Raw genomic sequence first — 22835 nt, 5'->3', positions numbered from 1 at the left:
AGGTGTATCACTGAAAGTAGCTGTGTATGATAAAGGAGGTACTAAGCCTCCTTGGTATGGTATTATATTGTATGTATAATAGATACCAGGCATGCAGCCAACATTTTGAAAGACACGTATAAGATTGGGAGAGAACTGGAATAACGAAATGTTGGACATCAGATACCTCAGTCTATGAAAATGTGAGTTATATACAGCTGAGTTATTACACTGAGAAATACGCGTGTTGTCACAATCATTCCTATGACTACCACTTATGTATGATACACTTACATGCGTTGATGATCTGATTGGTTAAGCATGTACAAATTCATGTGGTTGCTATCATTATTACATCATAATAATACAAATTGATCTTGACTGCAAGTCAGCATGCTCATAAGAAACGCACAATGCCTCTACTCAGATACCACACTCGTGCATTGCCATAAGCATTCCCCATGACTACCACTTTAAAGGAAATATTCATTTTGTTTATTTTCATAATTGTTATTGTGAACCCTGAGGAAGACATTCATGTATTCTTCGAAAATTCAGCCTGAATAAATAGCGCTGTTGGACTGAAATGCATTACTACTCTACTTCGCCATCTTTCATATACTGTATAATAGTCCGTCTCTGGGGTGACAAGACCTTGTATCTGCAATTTTGGTGAAAATGACTTTTTTGGATTAATGGTCAAATAATGGGTTAAGTGATGTCCTGTCCAAATCCCAACTGTCTTACTCCAAAAATGAAGCCACCACGGCATGTCAAAGGAAAGGCTATCCCATTCGCTACAGTGCTTTTTGGCTCTCCTGAACCTTTGACATTTTGTAGATACGTGGTCTTGTCGCCCCAGCGACAATATATATATATATATATATATATATATATATATATATATATATATATATATATAGCATATATATATGCTGTTCTTGCCAAATACATGTAGTACTAGTGGTACATGTGCCTTAAAAGATGTAAACAACCAACCTTGCCAACAGAAATGTTTTTGTTTTGTTTTTGTTTTTTTGCATCACATCCTGTTTAACAAAGAGCAATAATGTTTACAATATTTTGTTAGTTTGTTATGAACTTTAGGGTAATCCGTATGATAATGAAAAGTTTTTCCTGTCATCCTATACTGCCAAGTAGTTGAAAAGATAATGCAGAATAACTGAAGAGCGTTGTGGAAACTGGGTAGAGGAGAGAGAAAGAAAGAGAGAGAGATGTCCAGTTTAAGGAGGGGAAAACAAGCAAAAGTGTGAAAGTCGTGTCTTTTGGAATTTGAATGTGGATTTCAAATCAGTGTAAATTAATGAATGCTACACTGACGATTACTTTTTTCTGTTTTGATAAAAAGGCTCGAGTACACATACATGTACATCAATCTGTACAATCCATAGTAGATTTTCAGCTTTTGTTCTCTTGTCTTGCTAGCAGCTTGCTTCCATCCACCAGAGACAAAAGATGAAATGTAAAAAATAATAATAATAATAATAATAATAATAAAATATGAAAGATATATACATTGTATTTAAATATCTAAGAACATAACAGATCCGCAAGGAAGCCAGCTTGCTTTGACTATCGTCATTCTCCGAGTCCCATCAGTGCATTTAGTTACCACAGCCTATGTACCGTCTTGTCATCTGGACACTACAATGACCAATGCACCCATTCACACAAGTGTCCAGAGAAATACAAGTACACCTATGCTGGACTAGTACTACCACTGGCTGCTGCTGCTGCTGGCACTACTGGTATGGTATTACAAGTGTACTAGTACTACTAATGTACTAGTAGTCCACTACTACTATAGCTACTACAGTGTACTAGTACTACTATTAGTGCTACTACTACTACTATAGCTACTTACTACAGTGTACTACTACTAGTTCATAACAATCATAGGCACGTATAGATCTACACGTGATACTTCTTACGGAAATACCTGCTTCTGTGGTTCACCGCAGCGAGTGTTCGGTGCAGTTACCGTTTTTGCTGCAATCGCAACACTGCAAAACGAATACTTGGGACTACACTGACGGGTTCGTGTTTGCACTCTGTATATATTCACATTATTCTGTCGATTCCTTCATTTATTTTGATCGATTGGACTCATCAAAAGACGAGGTACATACTGAAATGTGATAATAAGTGTTCAAATCAACTTAAAAATGGTTTGATGTTAGTCTATAAACAGTTAGTTTTACGTCGGGCCCGGCAAAAGCAGAAGCCGTAAGTGGAGATTCACTATGACGTCATTCATGGCAGCCTCTGCAGACGGTAATCGACCAATCACAGCACAAGGAAATCGGATTGTCTTCATTAGGGCTAGTTGACAGTGTAGTTGCTCTAGATTTTGCTGGATCCTGACCCATCTACACGAAATGACCCATAAAGAGTTACATTTTTCGATTGATTGATACATTTCCCCCCATTTCGTGATGTTTTTTTATTAACTCATTGTCTAGAAAAGTGAAATTTACCGGATGATTTTGAATTGAATTATTTTTTTTTTCGACACGATTTTTGATGTGAAATTATAAAATGTTATCGCAGTCTTTTCTACTTGATATTATGATTTCTGAAAAATTCAGAATTTCGCTGATCATCTGCAAAAAAACCTGGTTTGATATCATGCACATGAAGTGAAATATCGCAGATTGAAAACCAGTCCTCGAACACAGCACGAGAGACCATTTCAAGGTCACACCGCTGCGCTGTAGAATGATTTAGACACATTTTCGCGACGCTGCCGGCTGGCTGTAAATGGTGGTTCTGAAAGGATTTAAAGGAAAACTGCAGATAATTCTTCCCCTGTCTGTCTTTCTGTCTGTTCTTCCATACCTCTAAATAGGACATGTGATCAGCTTTCTAACAATGCACACATGGAGGAAAAATGCCACATACGGAAACAAATACAATCATTACATATAAGTACTTTTATTATCATCATCATGAACATCTTCAATTCAAATTTCAGGATTTCAAAGCATACCTGATCTATCACTTAAATATTAGATACAGAATAACCAATGACGTCTAAATAGTAAGCATAATAAAAAATAAGATGTGACCATATACATATAAACATACATATGTCACCTGGCATATCACATTCTAGTACTACAATAAGAAACCATTCAAAGGGGGCAAGAACCTTGTTTAGGACTCGAGTGTAGAAAATTATATTAGAACAGTCTGTAAATAGCTTTGCTGTGAAAGACCATGTACATTGTACAATGTAGGAACTACACTGTACATGGCATCGCAACCAGTCTTGCACAATATGTAAGGAATGTTAGTGATTTAAACGGGAGATCCCGACCCAGATAGACAAATGAATGAAATTACATACAGTGAGAGTGTCGTGTGTGTACTCATCAGGCTTCGGGAATCAGATTTCTGATTACATTTGGAATTGGGATGGCTTCGTAGTCTGCACATTCTAGGGTCTCACTAAACTCTTTTTCTCTAGAGACCCATTTCTCAACTCTAAAGACATTTTTACATATATGGGTTTGAATGGATGCTGGTATAAATACATGACAAAATATACACACCACATACACTGATGCACACAAACCTACATGTTTACACATTGATTTGTGAGGAACTGTATTAATTTCTCCTCTTATATTTTATACCCAACAACTTCTGTATCCCACAAGCATTACAGAATGGAGGTGATCATTGTACTCTTTTGTTCTCTGTACTCCACAAATGGATTTATATAAGAACACACACACAAAAAAAAAAAAAAAAACATATACATACACACTAGCATGCACTACAAACATCTGATGTATATTACTATGTTATGTTTAAATGTATGAATATATTACACTCGTATATAGCTTGTCTGGTTTGCCCTAATGAAATTCTATTTCTCTACTCGGCCATATATTCTGTAAGTAGTGGTAAAGGGTGGAATTACCCCTGACACTGCCAGAGGGACGATTCTCATGAATATTATCACTCACATTTTGATACAGCAGTACTGAAAGGGTTTCAACTGTAAAACCCTTGTCACACACATGCTGCTGCCAGTGGTGACATTTGAGATAAACAGTCTTTTTTTTTAATATATTCCTCATAGTCATTTCATTCAAAATCAATCTGTTGCAGCAGATTACAAATACAGGGGTGACATTCACATCAAAATTGATACTTGCTGAGCAAATATCAAGCCTGCTCAAAAATGAAAAAAAAAAAAGAATCAGGATTCTATGAAATATTTTACAGATAGGCACATTGCCATTCACATCATGAAATGCAAAAACAAATATGGGTATCCAATTTAGTAACGTTCCCTACCACTTCACTCTACGCCATCCCATCATGCATCATTGAAATTTCGTTGCACAGGTGTCTAAAAATAGCTCCGCCTTCTTTCTATACAGGCAGTAAAAGGTTCGGCCCGCGGCTCTGCACAAAAGCTGTACTTTCTCACAAACCTTTCACCATTCCTGATCTATGAATATGGTGGCATTCTCTCCCAAGCTTCTCCCCTCCCCCCCTCCAACCTCTTTCTCCTGAAATTTCTGTACATTTTCCCTCTAAACTCACTCTCAATTCACATGAATTACCCAAGAAGATATTACATCGGCAAAATGGAAAGTGAAAGTGCATACACACCATCCCCTACAGGGTTCATGTCCCGCTCGCCATCTACTAGCAATGAATCTCACAATGACATGCAAATATTGTTACAAACTACAGTAGGATATAGTCAGGACTGCATCAAAGGCCAGTATGAAATATGTGTAATTGACATTGTTTGGGCATTCAACTATTCCCAGTTCCATTGGGAGGATGACAGTCAGGCTTTCTGTCTCTTGTTCATGATTCTTTGACATGAATCATACCGCCATTCACACACACCCACAATTAAAGGTTTTTGAAAATCAAGTTTTGCTACGCAATGTGAAAATGGTAACTCCTCTTTGTGAATGCAGAGCTCTACTGATAGGTCACATCAAAATATTGTGGTCTGGTCACATGTCTACCACCCTTGCATGGGGTACATAAGATCTTCCAGAACCACAAGTGGGCAATCCAAGCTTTATCAAATATCTGATCTGTTCTGATATCAATGCAAGGTATGTTCAGTTGACATTTCTACACTTTTCAGTTAAATACAATGTACGGCATTGCTTTGAGAATAACTAACAATGAAAGACCTTTCAAAAACAATGCAATATTCCGCACAAATTGAACTTAAAAAGAACGACAAAAAAGAACCTACGCCATTAGGTGTGGAATATTATTATTTGATCAAATTGACCATTATGAATTTTATTTCTTTTATTCTTTGTGTTACCTATAAGTAGAATAATATTCTTTGCCTCACAGCCTACTTCATTCTTCGCTACTTTAGAGAAATTCTCCTTTTTGGCTCCTGTACAAAATAGCAAGGAACCTGAGCCACATCTATGCAAAATGTTGGATAGAGGTATGGTAGGAAAACATAACAGAATAGAAGGGAAGGAGAAAGGGGAAAGAGAACAAAAAGAATTGACCTGTTGAGGACGAGCTGAATTTACTACAACACACATTTTACACACCTGCCCGAGTATACTCAGGACTAGTCTTCAACGGGTTAAGAAAAGACAAGAATGATTAGACTACTGAGATATCAGAAAGAAGATATATGATAATATGGCAAAGTGGTGATGAAGCAGCTTTTTGAAAAATGCTGATATTGATGAAAAAATGGGGAAAGAGATGCCTCCGGCACTTTTACCTGGTGGAAACGTAAAAAAAAAGAAATTGAAAATGGAGCAGAGGAGTGATTGATGGAGGATGTGCCACTGACACACATAACCCCGGTCCAGCCCCGCATCCCTGCGCGGGAGAAGTTTGCACCGACCGACGACGAAACCTGGCGGCTCACCTCAGGGCTAATCAGGAAAGTGTCGGGGAACACTACCAGGTTCCAGCAGGGTAATAGATTCCATCAGGCTGATCATAGCACAAAGAGCCTCATTAATTATAGTCACCAGGCACCCGATACCACCATCCATTACACCTGACTCCCTTGTCTCTGCACTGTTGCATATCTTCCCTTTCTTCATGTGGAGCAATTTCGCTCTTTTTCCCCCTCGATGTCAGGTGGGATACATATTTGTATCACTTGGCATATACTCACTCTATCTACTTGACCACTATTTTTTTACATTTTGGGCTTTGTTTAAAGGAATTGAGACCATATGATTATGGAAAGCGTGAAAAATAGTATGATATTTGAATAGTACTTATATAACAAATCAGTGGATTTAAAGTCAATTTGTTGTTGTTATTAAAACCATCAATCAGTTTGTGACAATAGCATACACACACACACACACAAAAAAAAAAAAAACATTTGTATCATTTAATCTCATGACACACCTCACGACAAGGCTCAGGCTGACATGCCCTGGTTCATGGACCCATATTAAACTATTAAGAATTGCAGATTCTAACCGTGGTTTGGCCACATGTAAACAACAGCAAATAAAATCAATTTTGCATTATGATCGTAAAACTGAACACTCCTGTGTGTGAATGGGCCATCTATCATATATTCCAATGTAATTGATACCTCCCCCCCCCCCAAATCATCATACACAGTCTCTGTTTAGTATAATGTCCCTATCACATGCTCCCAGCTCGTGTTGATTACCCTAAGATTGCCAGGATGTGAATGGCTACCAATCAGGCGAACTCGTCTGCATCCTAACGAGGCCTTGTAATGAGAATACTGGGTCAATCAGTCACTGCATGTAGCCAAGAAATGACACCAAGGTGTGGTGATCACATACACACAGATTATATCACTGTCTACTGTCACTGGAGAGCATGTTCTGTCTCCACGAATTTCAGCCCGGTCTTAGGTTATGAATACAGACGACTAGCAGCTTAAAGCCAAAACATAGTTCTTAGTAGGGCTCAAAATGAATCTCCCAGCATTTGGAATTTGATCACAATGTGTTAGAAAGCTCTACCATGAAACTTGTCTGGGTGATGTGATTCAGTGGATGATGAGGTGTTTTGCAGTATTTTGAGATCAACGGCATAAAATAATTTCGATCGTATGCACACAACTTTTATTCCAGAAGAGCCCTCCCCTTTAAGCATTGTGTGTTACGTAGCGACCGATCACGCCCTAGCAATCATATTTTCCAACAAGCTCCGTGCCATTCACTCTCGGGTGTAATATCAATGAGTGCTGCTGTTACACGATTTGGCAATTATCAAGACTCGATTAAAAAAAGAATGACGTAACAACCACGATCGGTTATGCTCTGAGACTGGATACACCTGGCAAACCTCTTTGGCTAATATTTCATATTTTTGTCATCAACCAACTGAAATTGATTTATCGCATCATTATTTCACACATTTCTTATGCACATGTATACATTTTAGAGCAAAATCGACAGTTCTGCAGACATATGAGAACTATGTTTTCATTTTGCCCTTACACTATGCTTTTTTGTCAATCATGGCATCTGCTGGTTTGATTTCTTCACGAGCTATATTTTCTGCCTCTCATCTTTTGCATCGATGTCCTGAATTTAACTATTAGTGCATGTATGTAAGGATCACAAAATCCCCTAAATTGCTATAAAGAACATTGTATTACCACAGCAAGTGTACATGCCACTGTTGCATTTCCATCCTTTTATGTGCCTTTGGGTGTAGCAGTAACTTACCTCAAGTGGGTTCACTAGTTGACATTGAGGTTGAGTTTTAGAGGATTAACACTTTTTTACATTCATGTATCCCTTTTGCAACCCTGAAAATAAGATTCCTTTCATAAGATGGTATGTTGTAGAGGTTGGTAATTCAGACCTTTCCTCAGAATCATAAAACTGGAAACTTCTTTATGATGGAGGGGGAAATAATAATAAAGTTTCCAGTGAATTCATATGGACAAAAAACAACAACTGTTGTTCTCCACACAAAAGGAAAGTGTAATCTCCAGTGGCATGGGGTTAAGTTTTTTCCTTCTTTTCACAGAACTCTGTGGTGTATTACTGTAAAATTTCACTCACGATGTTGGGAGACATTATTCTTGAACTATGCAAAGTTTTGTGACATTTGCTAAAGGGATAAACCCCTTTTAATACTAATGACACAGCTTGGAAAGTTACTGCTATGTTCATGGGCACAGAAAAGGTTCATAAAGATGAATAGTCTTCATGACATACATATTTTTGTTGTTTTATTGGCAGCACTTTCTTGGGTTGAGCGCATCTACGAGTTAAGAGGACAACCAATCATATGATTGAAAAGGTGAGGCAACTGAGCATACAGCAATTTATTAATACATCGACCTTGTAATAACTCATGTGATAACATACACTTACAAGGTTGCAAACCTGTATTATTATTTTTTCTTTGCATGTAAAGCATCAAATGCATATAGACTTTTTCTTGAAATCCTTGACTTTTGACTGACTCTAGGGATGACTAACAACCTTGCCGTTTTCCATTTTCACCCGCTGCTCATTACTAAAAAAATTCCTAATATAAAATTTTGAGACTTGGCATCCTCTGCTAAAACCCAAGGTTTAGTTTGATAATAAATATAGGCATTAACAGAATATTGGCAATATTTCAGCAATCCCCTAATGATCCAATGTCATTATCTATCCATGCCATGCATCAGAAAACGCATTACAACAAGCTCATCATCAGTCATATCCATCATCAAATTGGAGAGCTATCTATGGACACATTTATTTCTTCTATCATTCTTGCCTAGATATAAGCATAACAACGAATGGACCCTTGGCAGGAGTGTGATATGAGACATGATATATTTTTTTCATATTATCCCCTTTTGAGGAATGATATTATTTTGGTATTTACTCCTTTTGAGTGTGTGTGTCTATCTCTTTCCCTTTCTATCACTAAAGCCAGTAGTATGGATAACAAAAGAGTCCAGAAAATTAAACATAAATTTACATGACTGCATAAAGTTTAACAGTATAAGAAGATATGACTTCCAGGAAATTATTTATCCTGTTATAAAGGGTAATTCAATAATGCAAATGTGTACAAAAGATTGCATATCAACATTGAAAGGAAATGTGTTGTGCCAGTGTGTTTGAAACATTGAGAGTTAGAAGATAAGATAAACAAGAAAGACGGGCTGGGGCTGGAGGAAGTTAGTCAGAATGTATTTGCTACATCCAAACATGAGTTTATTATATCTTTATGTGATACTGAATCTCTAGATTGTACAAACACTAACACACAAATTTCTCAAGGCAAACATACTAATAAACTTGCCTGGATATGACTGTTCAAATGACCACCAATGGAAAACCACAGTTTATCATGTCCACATTTCCCCCAAAAGGAAGTTTGACAAGTGACTTTTTAGCCCCCTATCTAGGCTGGTCAGCACACAAACTCTCACAAGAGTTAGTGGATTTTGGATCAAGATGCAAAAATATATCTTACATCCCACTCTTTACATGTGGCCCAAAAAACTCACTTAGCTGCAAATGAAGCACTTTAAATCTCCAAACTGCACATGCCTAAAAAAATGACCAAAGCAAGATCCTGAATACCCTGCAATGTGATGTGGATACTGTAAAAACAGGGAGGTGGGAACCCACCTCCCTGGTAAAAACCAGAAACTTTTACATGCATGAAATTTTCATAACACATCTACACTTGGACATGAGATGTGGAAAAACAGGAAATATACTGTGATAACATTTGACAATTCGGTGGCCAAGCGGAAGCTTAGATACTCAGCCAGCCAAGAGATGAGCAGACATCCATACATACACACACACATACAAACACATGTAACGCATGGAAATTGCATGTACAATTCAGCTTAGACGAAGATATATATGTATATGTATGATGATAAGACTCGCTGATTCAGATAACTCATTGTAAGTCCATCATCAAATAGTGCAAAATAAAACCTCTTTAATGATACCTCACTTGTCACACAAGGATTATTCTTGTAGTTATGATCAAATATATCACATATTTTCTTAGTATCTTCTTTGGGTTTTTTTTTTGCAGGTTTAATTGCAAATATCTCAAATTGACAAGAATGCAGTTAACCCCTTTTGCAATCAAACACTCTGTATTATGTCACATATTTTAATTTTACTCGTCCTGTGCTGATGATATGCATGAGGAAGGAAGGTATCACAGGAACAAAAAGACAATATATAGATGGACAGATAGATACATTGATGGATAGATAGATTGAAGGATAGATAGGTAGAGACGGATGGATGGAAAGAAGGATATATAATATTAACATGTATTACACATATACTTGCGTGTGTATTACATTTAGATCTGTGACATATCTATGTCACAGATAGTGACATATATATATATATATATCTGTGTGTATAGCCTACATATATATATATCTATCAATAATTAGATAGAAAGGTACAGAAAAAGCTAAAAAGAGAGAGAGAGATAAATACAGACAGACATGTAAAATAACAGAGTGACAGGATATGACTCATTGTAAGAGACACAAAACAACAGGATGACTCCCTAGGCTTGCCAATGAAAACAATAGTTGAAACATCCTGAATGTTATATTTGCATCATATTTTCATCTGGCACTGGATCTTGTCTACATGTTTATCTCACACTGGAACTTTCAATGAGCAGTACTCTTTGATGCATTATGAGTCAAAATACAGGAAGGTGATAACACCATATAACTCATGACCAAGTCTGAGTGATGCTCAGATAAAAAAAGAAGAAATAAAACATATGAAATGCTATTTTGTATTGAAAATAATCCGGAAATTCATGATCGAGTCAGAGCCATGTTCAGATTAAAAACAAATGAAGCTAAACATTTTAAATTCTATTTTGTTCTGAAAATAATCAGGGAAATGCATATATGATGCGCCATGCGGTACCGGGGGGGGGGGGGGGGGGGGGGGGGGGGGGGGGTACCGTCATACCCTGCGGTACCATGTTGTATAGCGCCATCTTGTGTTTGTAAGATGTATATTTACACACTGCCATCATGGCGACCAAAACTTAACAGTCGGCGATAATGATCCCAATACCAATTCAGCCCTGTTGTGAAGTTTGTTCTTATCTCAATAACAATAATAACAACAGCTATCATATCAATAATAATGAAACTTTTTATGTTTCAAAACATTCTATCACAAGTTTGAATAGTGCTTCAGAATAAGATCGTTTTGATCCACAAACTTGTCCAATGATTACTATTTCTATGTCTTCTGTAGACTGGTAATGCATGGTACTGTGCAGCTGTCTGTGTGTGATACTAAGATCACTGATGTAGTGTTTGTGATGAGCCCTGATGTTATGATGCTGCTGCACTGCTGAGCTCACTGTTGCAACAAAACTGACTTCCACAAAGCTCTACAAACTAGAGAAACACTCTGAGACTGCAGACCTCTGCCAAGCAGCTCATTTCCATCACTGTATCTTCTGTAAAGATAAGTGATTTCTACCCATACTGTATGTGCGCATGCTGAAAATCGCCCGATTTCCGAATTATAGAAACCTTTTGTTACGTCATCAATACCAGCTGTGCAGCGTGCCTCACCCTGGACCAGAAACTAGAGCACGCACTCTAGCGCGCGTATGAAAACTTCAAAAATACGTAGCTTGTACTCCCAAGTTCATTGACCCTACCTGCCAAAACATCAAAAATCCTCTATAAAAACCATAAAAATTTCGGATCACTATCAAACTGTAATCATCTGTTCCTTGTATCATTTTCAACCTTTCCTGAAAGTTTCATCCAAATCCGTTCACAACTTTTTGAGTTATTTTGCACACGGAGAAATCAACGGTAGCGAAAACATAACCTCCTCCCTTGGTAGAGGTAATTACTGTATACTTTTTTTTAACTAAGAGTAAAGTGCTTACTAAAAAAAATAATTCAACAAAATGGCAGAGTTCTATTTGGTGAAGTGAAGACAAAAATTCAACCTCTCTGCTTTCTGCTTGGCCTCCTTCAGGAACTTGAAGCCCCTTTTCTAAAAACTGGATAAGTAGAAGAACCTTAGTTCAGAAGAGGAGAAGAGGCAAAGTTTGACGAAGTTGGCAAAAGGGTCACAGCACCTCAAATTTGATGGATGGCAGGAGTGGAGAAGGGAGAGGAGTAAATTGGCATGACCTTTTAGAGCTTAATCCCCCTGTTTAGGGCTTAATGGAATGCTGGTGTAGTGCACCGAAACAAAAAAATATTAATTAGGAGGGAGAGGAAAATCAAGCTATGGGCGGAAACTGTGCTGTCAACGCTGACCTACTTAGAGGTGTATTTACCGGTATTTATTTTGCTTCTCTCACTCCATTTACCCCTCCCTTCTCTTCTCTCTCTCTGCCTTCATTTTCTTTTCCTTCTCCCCTTTTCCTTCCATTTTCCTCTCTCTCCCTCTCTCTCTCTCTCTCTCTCTCTCTCTCTCTCATTTTCTCTATTAATACTGTTTTCTTGGCTGATTAATCTTTTGTTTTCGACTACATACATAGGGGGGTTCACACCACAGTTCAGGAGTGAGATTTACAAACAGTGATGTTCCACTCGAGTGGGTTAGTGAAATTTTCCGTCGTCATGCGAACCCCTGCCCCAAAAAGCACTGATGTTTTGATTGTGTGTTTTTGAAATTTTTTTTTTAATTATTATTTTTTTTCCCCATTTGAACGGTGATCTGAAAGGTGACATTTAGCTCGCGATTCGGATCACAATCCAAACCTCATTTCTTATGAAGTTCTTTTCATGCCCTACATTTAGATGGGTTGGGGAAAAAAGGTCTCACTGGAATGGAAAAAAAAAAAGAAAGATGCGAACAAATCCTGTGACACAGAATAAGACCTGATCCATTTCATTCTGATAAATCCCTTCATGAATCAAATGAAATATATCAGTCCATTTTGTTGCTGCATTTTTAAAGTACTCCTAGTTCACTTTCCTGATCTTCTGAAAATTTATTTCAGGCACTCCTTCTGGTGGTTATAAAAAAATGTGAAATGCCACTGAGATGGTGGAACACAAGAAAATATCAACAACACTGGCACTTATTGCCTTGAATGAAACATTGATGCATGATGCTAGTCATTTGAGAGCAGTATAGCACATGCTATTCCAAATCAGAAACATTAAAGGGATGGTACAGTATTGGTGGAGATGAGAATTGGGCTTTTAACTTTTTGCGAGATACCAAGAAAACACTTACGAAATAGTAGAGAGCATACCACTTTAAGAGGAATTCAAAGTTTATTTGATGAAAATTTGGTTTGGCATGACTGAAACATCCAAAAACAAAGTAAAACAAAGCGATCGTATTAAAATGTGGGTCCCACACTTTATTACAATCGCTCTGTTTTGGATATCTCGGCCATTTCGAAACCAATTTTCATCAAATAAACGTTGAATTCCTCGTAGAATTACATTTTCTTTCTTATTTCATAAGAGGTTTCTCATTATCTCACCCAAAATCTTAGAAACCTGAAATTAGGTCTCAACCAAACCTATACGATCCCTTTAAAGGAATGGCATAGTTTTGGTTGAGATGGGGCTTCAGGTTTCTAACTTTTTTGTGAGATAATGAGAAACCTCATATAAAATGTGAAAGAGAACAAAATTTTAAAAGGAATTTAAAGTTTATTTGATGGAAATTGGTTGTGAAATGGCTGAGATATCCAAAACAAAGTGAACGTGATAAAAGGTGGGACCCACCTTTTATCACGTTCACTTTGTTTTACTCTGTTTTTGGATATCTCGGCCATTTCAAAACTGATTTTCATCAAATAAATTTTGAATTACCTTCACACTCTTAGAATCGTTCACTCTATGACATTTTTAAGTGGTTTCATAATTATTTCGCACAAAGTTCAAAGCTGAATCCCCATCTCAACCAAAACTAATCATCTCTTTGAAGAAAAGAATTGTATCAGAAATTTCTTGTTCAAAACAGGCCTATTATTATATACTACATTTAAGTTTGATTCTCTTTTCATTTATCATTCTATTTGGTCATATTGGTGCTCATTTTTCAAAAGGTAATACAGCTGTACAAACAAGTATCGAAACTCAGATATCGATAGATGACTAATAATACATCAATTTTTCAACTATTTTCTTTGTTCTTTTATGTAATGACCCAGATATGTGTGTTTTTTTTCTACTTAAATCTGTTCTGAATTGCACTAACAGAGCCAAAAACTGTCACAACTATGTAAGCATCATAAAGCAATTTGATGGTATTACACGGTTAGCCCATGTTCTAGAAATTTGGACTTTGACCTTTGATTTTCAACCAAAATAATTTTTCTCCTAATTGATAATTCATTAATTTCTATCACTGGACATTACTAGCAAAACTTGTAGCTAGAAAATTATATTTTTGCTATAATATCATTACGTCTAACCTTGAGGAATTTTGATCAAAATACAACCAGTACGTCTTCAGTTTGAAAAATATCTTGCCAAACCTTCAAGAACATCAAACTTTTTTTTTCCAAATTTAATCATGTTGACATGATTTTAGGCATGTTGATAGATTGATATCAACTCAAAACATATTCTGATCAAACATACATACAGAAATAAATGACACAAACATGAAAGTTTGATACCTAGTCTCCGCATTTGTGGCACACAATTTTCTAGCTCTCACTAAAAGGAATTCTGCACAGAGTGCATACATTGTCTCAGTGTGCAGATAGAGCAGAGACAATGGGATGATAAAGTTAGCCTTGACCGTGGCTAACCTTGAATGACCTCAGATGACCTCATACCTGCATGACTGGCTGGGTCTGCCTCCACGCCAGACAACCCTGGGAGTGGTCCATTACCTCTTCTCTCTCACCCTCTCTTCCTGTTTTTCTTTTCTTCCTTTTTTTTTTCTCTCTCTTTCCTTTCTCTCTCCGTCCATTCTCAACTCACTCTCTTTCTCCTATCTCTTTTCTCTCTCCCGTCTCTCTCATGTTGTTCCCCCTTTTCTACCTTCTCTATCTCTCCCTCCCCTCCCCCCCCCCCCCCCATCTCTCACTTTCACTCACTCTCTCCTAACACCTCTCAGCAGGTGGTTGCCAGACGAGGTCTGATCCACTTGGCTTTGGTGGCTGGGACGGGGGTGGGCGGAGGAAGCAGATTAGCCTCTTGGCAGACTAACTCATCTCAATCGTTTTCTCAATGAAGAGATATATTTTATCTGCCACATAATACTATGGATACTGATGTGCACCTGTTGCTTAAAAATATTGCAGAGTAACCTTCCCTGATTTAATAAAAATCTATAACCAGCAGAAATATATAGTCCTAGAATATGATTTCCACAAACATCTTTTTTAATCTATTTCATTCAGTCGACTTATCATAATGTGTAGAAAGAGGAAAGGAAGACGATCATTGATAAGTATGCGAACCTGTCCTTTACAAATATAGTACATCAAACTATTCTGATTTATATTTAAAAAAAGAAAATGCATAACCAGCACACATAAATAGTCACTGAATATTATTTATGCAAACATTATCTTATCTATTTAATTCAGTTGATTTAGCATGATATGAAGTTTAAAGAAAAACAAAAACTATGGTCAAAGAATGCAAAGCTCTCAGAATTCCTGAGCTGTATGAATGTGTTCATATTACCCCTATAGCTGAGACAGAAACATAGAATCTTGTGGTGTGCAACACAAATTTAAGTTGCTTGCAATACAAATTTAAGTTGCTTGCAATAATATCATGTACAACATGCAACTGCCACAGCTCATGATATGGATCTGTGCACTACACGTTCACCACAGCCCACAAGGATAAAACTGTGGTTACGAATACGTTGTGTCTCACTTCTAGCTTGCGTATGGTAGTCAACACAATGTGTAGAAAAGGAAAAAAGCCAATGATAAGAACAGCAACAATAGCAAATGAGTCAGTATACTAAGAGAACATAAAAGAATATGATTGTGGAACCACAGCGACACAAGGTTTCATCTCACCAAACCTGTTTCTCAGCTGTATCAATGGAATCGCTCAACAAATTTGACATTAGGACAACCCTGCCAGCAGTTGTGATATCATTACTATCAATTTTTCACTTGAACCAAGGTTCCAGGCTATGATCATATTATTGTTTTGAAATCCAGCAAAAACAATGATATGCCTCTACAGCACATATTTATATTGAATACCCTTTTGTATTCCACAAAAGCAGTAATATGACAATGAATGGAAACTGGAGTATCTCTTTCCAGTATTTATGGTTAGATTATATTCGCATGCTGTCATATTCAAGAATCAGATAAGATCATGTAACATAACCTCTTTAAATCTGTGCTGCTTTTGTGACAACCTAATGTAGTATTCTACAATGACATTTCTTTCTACAAACAGCCCTTGCGGGTGTGCATCCATGTGCAATTTTAACAGGAAGTCGAGCGTTATGGAACACACACTCACATGCAAGGCGGTATAAGATACCTGGGTTGACAAGACCTTCTATTTCAATTGGAATACTTACACTAAAAATCCTCCAAACTCAATTTTGAGCATTAAGAAATGTTTATAAATTGGGCCTACTTGATGTCAACATCGATGTTATCCAAGCAAAAATGTTGCAAAAATTAAAAAGTTTTTTCACTGTCCTTAAAATCAATGAGTTTGAGATACAAGACTGTGTCAACCCACAGACAATGAGGCAGATAGCAAGCATGCAGGACTTAAAGTGACCTTGTGACCAGACTTATCTACTAAAGTTGAGACAAACATTCATATGTTCTCAAAAGAGGCTTGCGATATGCTTGTGCTGCTATCATTTGGATGAGAGCATTGTATTCAAGAGCACATGACAATTTTAATCCAGTTGTGTCTCTGGTATATATATATTTTTTGTGACTTAGCACTCATGTCATCTGCATCTGTGAGTATCTGAAAAGGGGCATTAGTCCACTTGCACATTCGTAAGTGGGGGTAATGTAGTTGTGCGTCTGCCAACGATCTAAATTTAGCTCCTTTGCCATCTGAGGACATTCCAAGAATATTGCTCGCTGCGGGGGAAGCACCCAGCATTCCTTGTGTCTGTCATGAGTGATTGTGTTAAACAATCAACCGGTCTCCATCAGCCCACTGGTTTGGATGTAAAGGGGGATGTCCATTCTCCCCCCATCCTACATCTTGTTTGAATCATGTATTCATTGGTAAACGAAAACAAAAACAAAGAACATGTTAACGTATATATCGGGTCCATGGTCCTATTCTGGACACATAGCAGGTGATGACTGACTTACAAATACTATACATTGAACAAGTTGTAATATAGTAATATGTACAACAACAAAAATACACACAAAATCATGCGATAAACCTGGCAGAATTCCAAATCACAATGCAAGTTATATTAATGTACCTGACACAATGTCCAAAAGGAAAGAAAGAAATAAATTAGTTATATATTGTATCTCATTTTGAAGAGTGCTTTTTGTGGGGAAATGGCTATATAGGATATTTATCATAATAGCAATGATCTCTCCGTCAAGGCCAGAATGGCATTTCATGTAGTGCCACATGAACTTGTTATCAACAATGTTGGAATAAGAGGTATGTCATCTTGTGTATATGAAGGTCACTTCAGATGTTTTATTCATCTTCTGGGTTTTTTTTTTTTTTTTGATGGGATTTTGATGCAGTAAGAGGGAATTCTTTTTTTTTTTATCCGGCTGAAGTGTCCGATGTTGACAAGCAAAAAGCTGGCCTTCGGATGATGCATTAGCTTGCTGAATCTTTGATGTCTTTTCATAAGGGCTGGAAAATGCATAACAGGTCTAGACAAGACAAAAACACAAAATCAAACATGTAGGTCTAGAAAATACATAAAAATATATTTCTGCACAATTTGCAAATAGGAGATCAGTTTCACTTTTGTCAGGAACATGGAAAACATATGTGACTATTTCTTGACAAATATCAAACTTCATATATAAATATTTCATCCCAATTAACTTGATTCTGTAGTTTTCATGACTACAATGCCTGTATTGAAAAGACCTATGTTTAGATAAGTCATACACACACACATACACACTCACACACACACAGCATAATATTCATATTTGTGAGTAGATGTAAGCAACATATATAACTACATATATGCATGGTTACACTGGCAAGTTAGTCATAGATCCCACCGGATTATAACTTCCTCTCCATCTTACAAGCAAACCAAATAAGATTGCTCAGAGCTTCCTCTGCACTGCTAGCCCTTTCTGTGCCAGTGAGTCAGATATACACAAATTTCACACACATATACCTATTGACAAGAAATTAATGTGGCGTGTGGAGTGTTAATGAAGTGGGCCACATACTGTAAACCCAGAAATGTACACATGCATGTTAATTTCACGAATTTCGCGAGAGCCAAGATTTGCAAAATTAAAATGCATGTGAGAGTTCTTGTCTACACCAAATGCACTGAATGCCAGTGGCAATTCATGAAAAGTTTGTGTCGCAAAAAAAGCCGTTGACTCAAGTTCATAAAAATTTCACGCTGCGAAAATATCTTGCTTTACTGTAGTCAGCTTTTCCTCAAAAACGAGTACTAAAAAAAACTAACAATAGTACCACATCATATGAGTTCAGATCATTTCACAGACTCACTGACTTTAAAAAGAATCATCATCAGATATAAGTGACAATTTGATGTCAACTGCCTTTTCTAAGCCATCCTGGAACTTTCCACATTGTATTGCTACAGCTTTTGTAAGAGAGACGATTGCGCTGCGCACTCAATTTACCGCAACCAGCTTTCGAAACACCCTCAGCATATCGATGCGAATTACCAGATAACAAGCGTGAAGATTCAAAAGTACAGGTTTGTTGCAACTTTTTGCGTTCCCTTCCTCTCTACCAGATCAAATCTGAGGTGAGAGGGAGGGAAGGAAAAAAAATTCATGGTAGGAGCGCACCATTTCTCGCTCCTGCATCACAATTTAGCGATGCCATTTTTCGGTGTAAGGAAACGCTATCTTCGGGCAGGTGCGGGAAAACCGCTGCATTATGTTGTAGTATACCTGATACTAGATCCACATCGTTGAATGTCGGAATCAATATATGCCGCAAATTTTTCTCTCGGCATGAACGCCAGGCAGTGGAAGCGGGAGAAGAAGAGTTTTTTTCATCTTTCTTTTTGGAGTATTTGCAGCTCCTCCGGAGAATGCACTCTTTCTCCATTACACGACACACAACGCCTTTTCTGGAATACCTTTAACAGCTATCTACTCTCGACTTGACTTTGATTGCATGCTGTGAATTATCATATATCATGCCGAAGTAAGGGGGGGGACCTCGAGTGAGCGATATCAAGTGTGTTTTCCCATGCCCACCACTTCAATGTACTTGTTCCGACTTGTTGGAATAGTTTACAGCATGTGGAATGAACAAATCAATGAAATAATGTGTTTTTAGCTTGACTGCAAAATTTGTAGGATTTACTAAAAGACAGGTAACTACATAAATGTCTGACTATTCCAGTCAGATATTTGACTTGGATTTCTTTCCTCATGAAAAATAACTTGAGGGCTTCCAAAGAAGTCATTTCTAATACCATTTCTGAAATGCATTTCTGAGCATATTTTCAGTAACAGAATGCTGTGAAGGAAAGCATGGTCCATTCTACTAGATTACAAACCCCTGATAAGCTCTTACAATTGTCACCATCTAATCTACCTGATGGTCTACCATTGTTCAAAAAACCATGGCCCACAGAATCTTAAAGCAATATCTGTGCAAATGTATGTGTGCAAAACATATTCACATGTAGGCCTACATAAACAGTCATTTACACAAGTGATAACTTTCTAACATTGTGAACTTGGACGTGATAAAACTATTCTATTGTCACATATATTTTCATGTTACTGGGACAAAATTTTGGTCCAGTATCACATTTATCTTAATATGAGTTTACTCTATCATCTAATTTTCCAACTCAAAGCTGTACTCTCCCTTTAAGAGTCAATTGTTTTCTTGACCATGCTTAGTTTTGATGCAGATGATCACAAGTGACACAACAACCATAGACAGGGAAGGAAGCTGAGACTGCCACGCCCCCTTCTCATCTGCCACGCCCCCTTTTCATCAGACATTAATGAATCCCCAATGTCATCATTCACATAACAGTCCCTTGTAGCCACTGAATGTTCTCCCGGACTACAGCTGCTTGGCCAGTCCCTGATGAAGCCTTCCAGGCAAGGATGATGAGAGATGCCCCATGGCCTCCTCTTAATTCCACAGTTTTCCACTCGTCCAATTGAATACTTCTTATTCCTTTATCATAGACATTGATTTGATGATTGAACTACTATTACTGTATGTGCTGCTACAAAAAGGACATCATAATCGCTCATGGCAGACTTTTATGCATTTTTTTTTATTGGGAGAGCTTTTTTTTTTTTTTTTTTTTGAGGAGGGGTAGGGTCGGTTCACATAAAGAAATCAACAGTTTAATAGAGACTTTCAAATTCTTATGAATCAAAAACCTGGATCTGAGCTTTTGTCATGTTAAGTTTTCTGATTTATATGGTTTTGGAGGTTGCACTTTGACTAGATGAATAACAATCTATATCAATTTAACATAGAAACTTTAGGATTATTTTTCATTGCTCTGATGCAAAGAACAATGCAATGTCATTCTGTGTCCACTCAATACATAGGGCTGATCTGGCTCATCTGCTATAACTTCATAGATGTTACAAAATGACAAATACCACCAATGTTGAATATGCAGCAAGAAGTGGTATTGATTCAATTCATGACATGATATAAAAGCAATGTGTAAAATAAATAGTCACATGTATTCCAATAGATCACGAAAACCTCAGAGAATCTCATTATTTTATCTTTAGTTTACAGGCTGAAGAATCATCTCTGTCTGGAAAAAAAAAACTGGCACTAATAGAATACTGTTCTGTTTTCCTCTTGGCAAAGTTGTTCAAGAGACTTTACAGAGTATGTGCAGCACATTGTGCTGAATGCCACAAATGGCTGTAGTGGGGTGACACACCACTGCAGCTTCAACCAACCTCTTGATGATAATTGTTCTTTGTGAAATTGGATACACATCCATGTAACTTTGGACAATTCCACTCAGACCTGGAACTGCCACACTAATGGATTTAGAGAAACAAGCTTCTTGGTCTCTACTTCTACAGAGAATGATAGAGTGTCAATTACACTAGAGTCCTTAACCCCTTGAAGATGAGTCCCGGGAATACTCGGGCAGGTGTCTATGGGAAATATGGCATTGTAGCAAAATCAGTCTGTCCTCAACAGGTTAAAGGTGCTCATCAACAATATTTCCAGACTCTCTCGTCAACAATATTTCTAGACTGAAAACACTTCGCTGCTTGACTCTACATAACACCAGGGTTTCTGATAGTTATGTGTCTGAAATAAAGGTATGACAAAACTGTGGTTGAAAGTACTCCCATCATACTTCACAAAAGCAAAAAATCTGCTTGTGAGTAGACTTACAGTACAGTGCTTTAAATGTGCCCATTGACAAAAATGTTAGAATATAACATCCTGGGAATAGTTAACTAGTAAGGAGATTGTTCATAAATACAGTATCTTGATAGTGGTAGCATGATTTGGTCATCATGAGTATTCTTTTTATTTTTTTTTCAGCAGCTTTTTGCCACATTTTCTTTTTCATCAATTTGAACACCATCATACAGGTCAGTCACCATGTGTGTCAACTTTTTCCCTGATGGATAGAGCCGTCTTATATAGTGTCTTTAAAATGCAAGAAAGGGATATTATCACACCATCGAGAAAGGAGAGCAGGGGAATGCAGCAAGCTGTGAGGTACGGAGGAAAAGGGGTGTCTGAGAGGGAAGTTTATAGTTATTGAATTGCAACAAAGAGAACTGTGGGGGCTCCCTTCGTCGTGTTGCCCCCCTTGCCATACTCAGAATGAATCACCAGGGGTTATACATGTATGCTTTGTAGTAGAGTCGTATCAATGAGGGGGAAAAGCGCTGTATGACGGTTGAACAAGGAGGCTGAATCATACTTCAGTGTGAGCATTCATGTCTACTGCCGCAAGGTTGCAATACCCTTTGGCCAGCAATAATGGCAAGAAATGACATTGTGTTCTTGAATATACTGGAGGGCGTTGACACTGTGCAGTACAAAGTCGACAACAATGATTTACAGACATGAATGCGATTCTTAACTGATGCACATCTTTGTTGAAGTTTCACTGTTCGCAAAACACAAAATGGATCTAGAAGAGCTACTTCCATTGAATCCAACCATTGTATTATTGATTTGATTTAGCATTGATGACGTCTACCCATTTTTAAGTGATAGTTATAGCTTTAAAGTTATAGTTACTGTAATCAACTACTAATCCCAAAAGAGCCTATAGATGTGTACAAATTTTCCCTTTTTCCCAAGCTGTTAGAACCTGGAAACATCTGCCAGGACCTGTGGTCGCAATTACCAACCCATCAACATTCAGAGAGGCTGCTGTTCCAGTCATCTGAGTGATGCAGCCTCCTGTTGGGTCACACATGCTCTACGCAAAGAGGCATGTTTTTTACTAGCACTATGCACAGTCAATTGTATTGTACATTATTGACATTTAAAATAATTTTGTTCATAATGCCACCTCTCACTGATGCACAACACTTCTACCATCCTGGGATAGTTCCGAGGAGCAGCATAAAGGGATTAATACTTCAAGGTTCAAGGTTCTTTTCAACCCAGGACGAGTCCATAGTATACTCGGGCAGGTGTCTATGGGAAATGCATGTTGTAGCAAAATCAGCCCATCCTCATAACGGGTTAATCAAACTCTACTTGA

General features: G+C 37.5%; 1 protein-coding gene across 1 annotated transcript in view; it reads right to left on the bottom strand.

Annotated features, from left to right (window-relative positions):
* LOC140237825 (protein ENTREP2-like) overlaps nt 1-22835 on the bottom strand; it is a 172177-nt gene that overhangs the window by 84417 nt on the left and 64925 nt on the right. The gene's annotated exons all lie outside the window — the stretch shown is intronic.

This window comes from Diadema setosum, chromosome 14 (genome assembly GCF_964275005.1).
Source record: "Diadema setosum chromosome 14, eeDiaSeto1, whole genome shotgun sequence".
Classification (NCBI taxonomy): Eukaryota; Metazoa; Echinodermata; class Echinoidea; order Diadematoida; family Diadematidae; genus Diadema; species Diadema setosum.
This window is presented reverse-complemented; position numbering and strand designations above follow the sequence as displayed.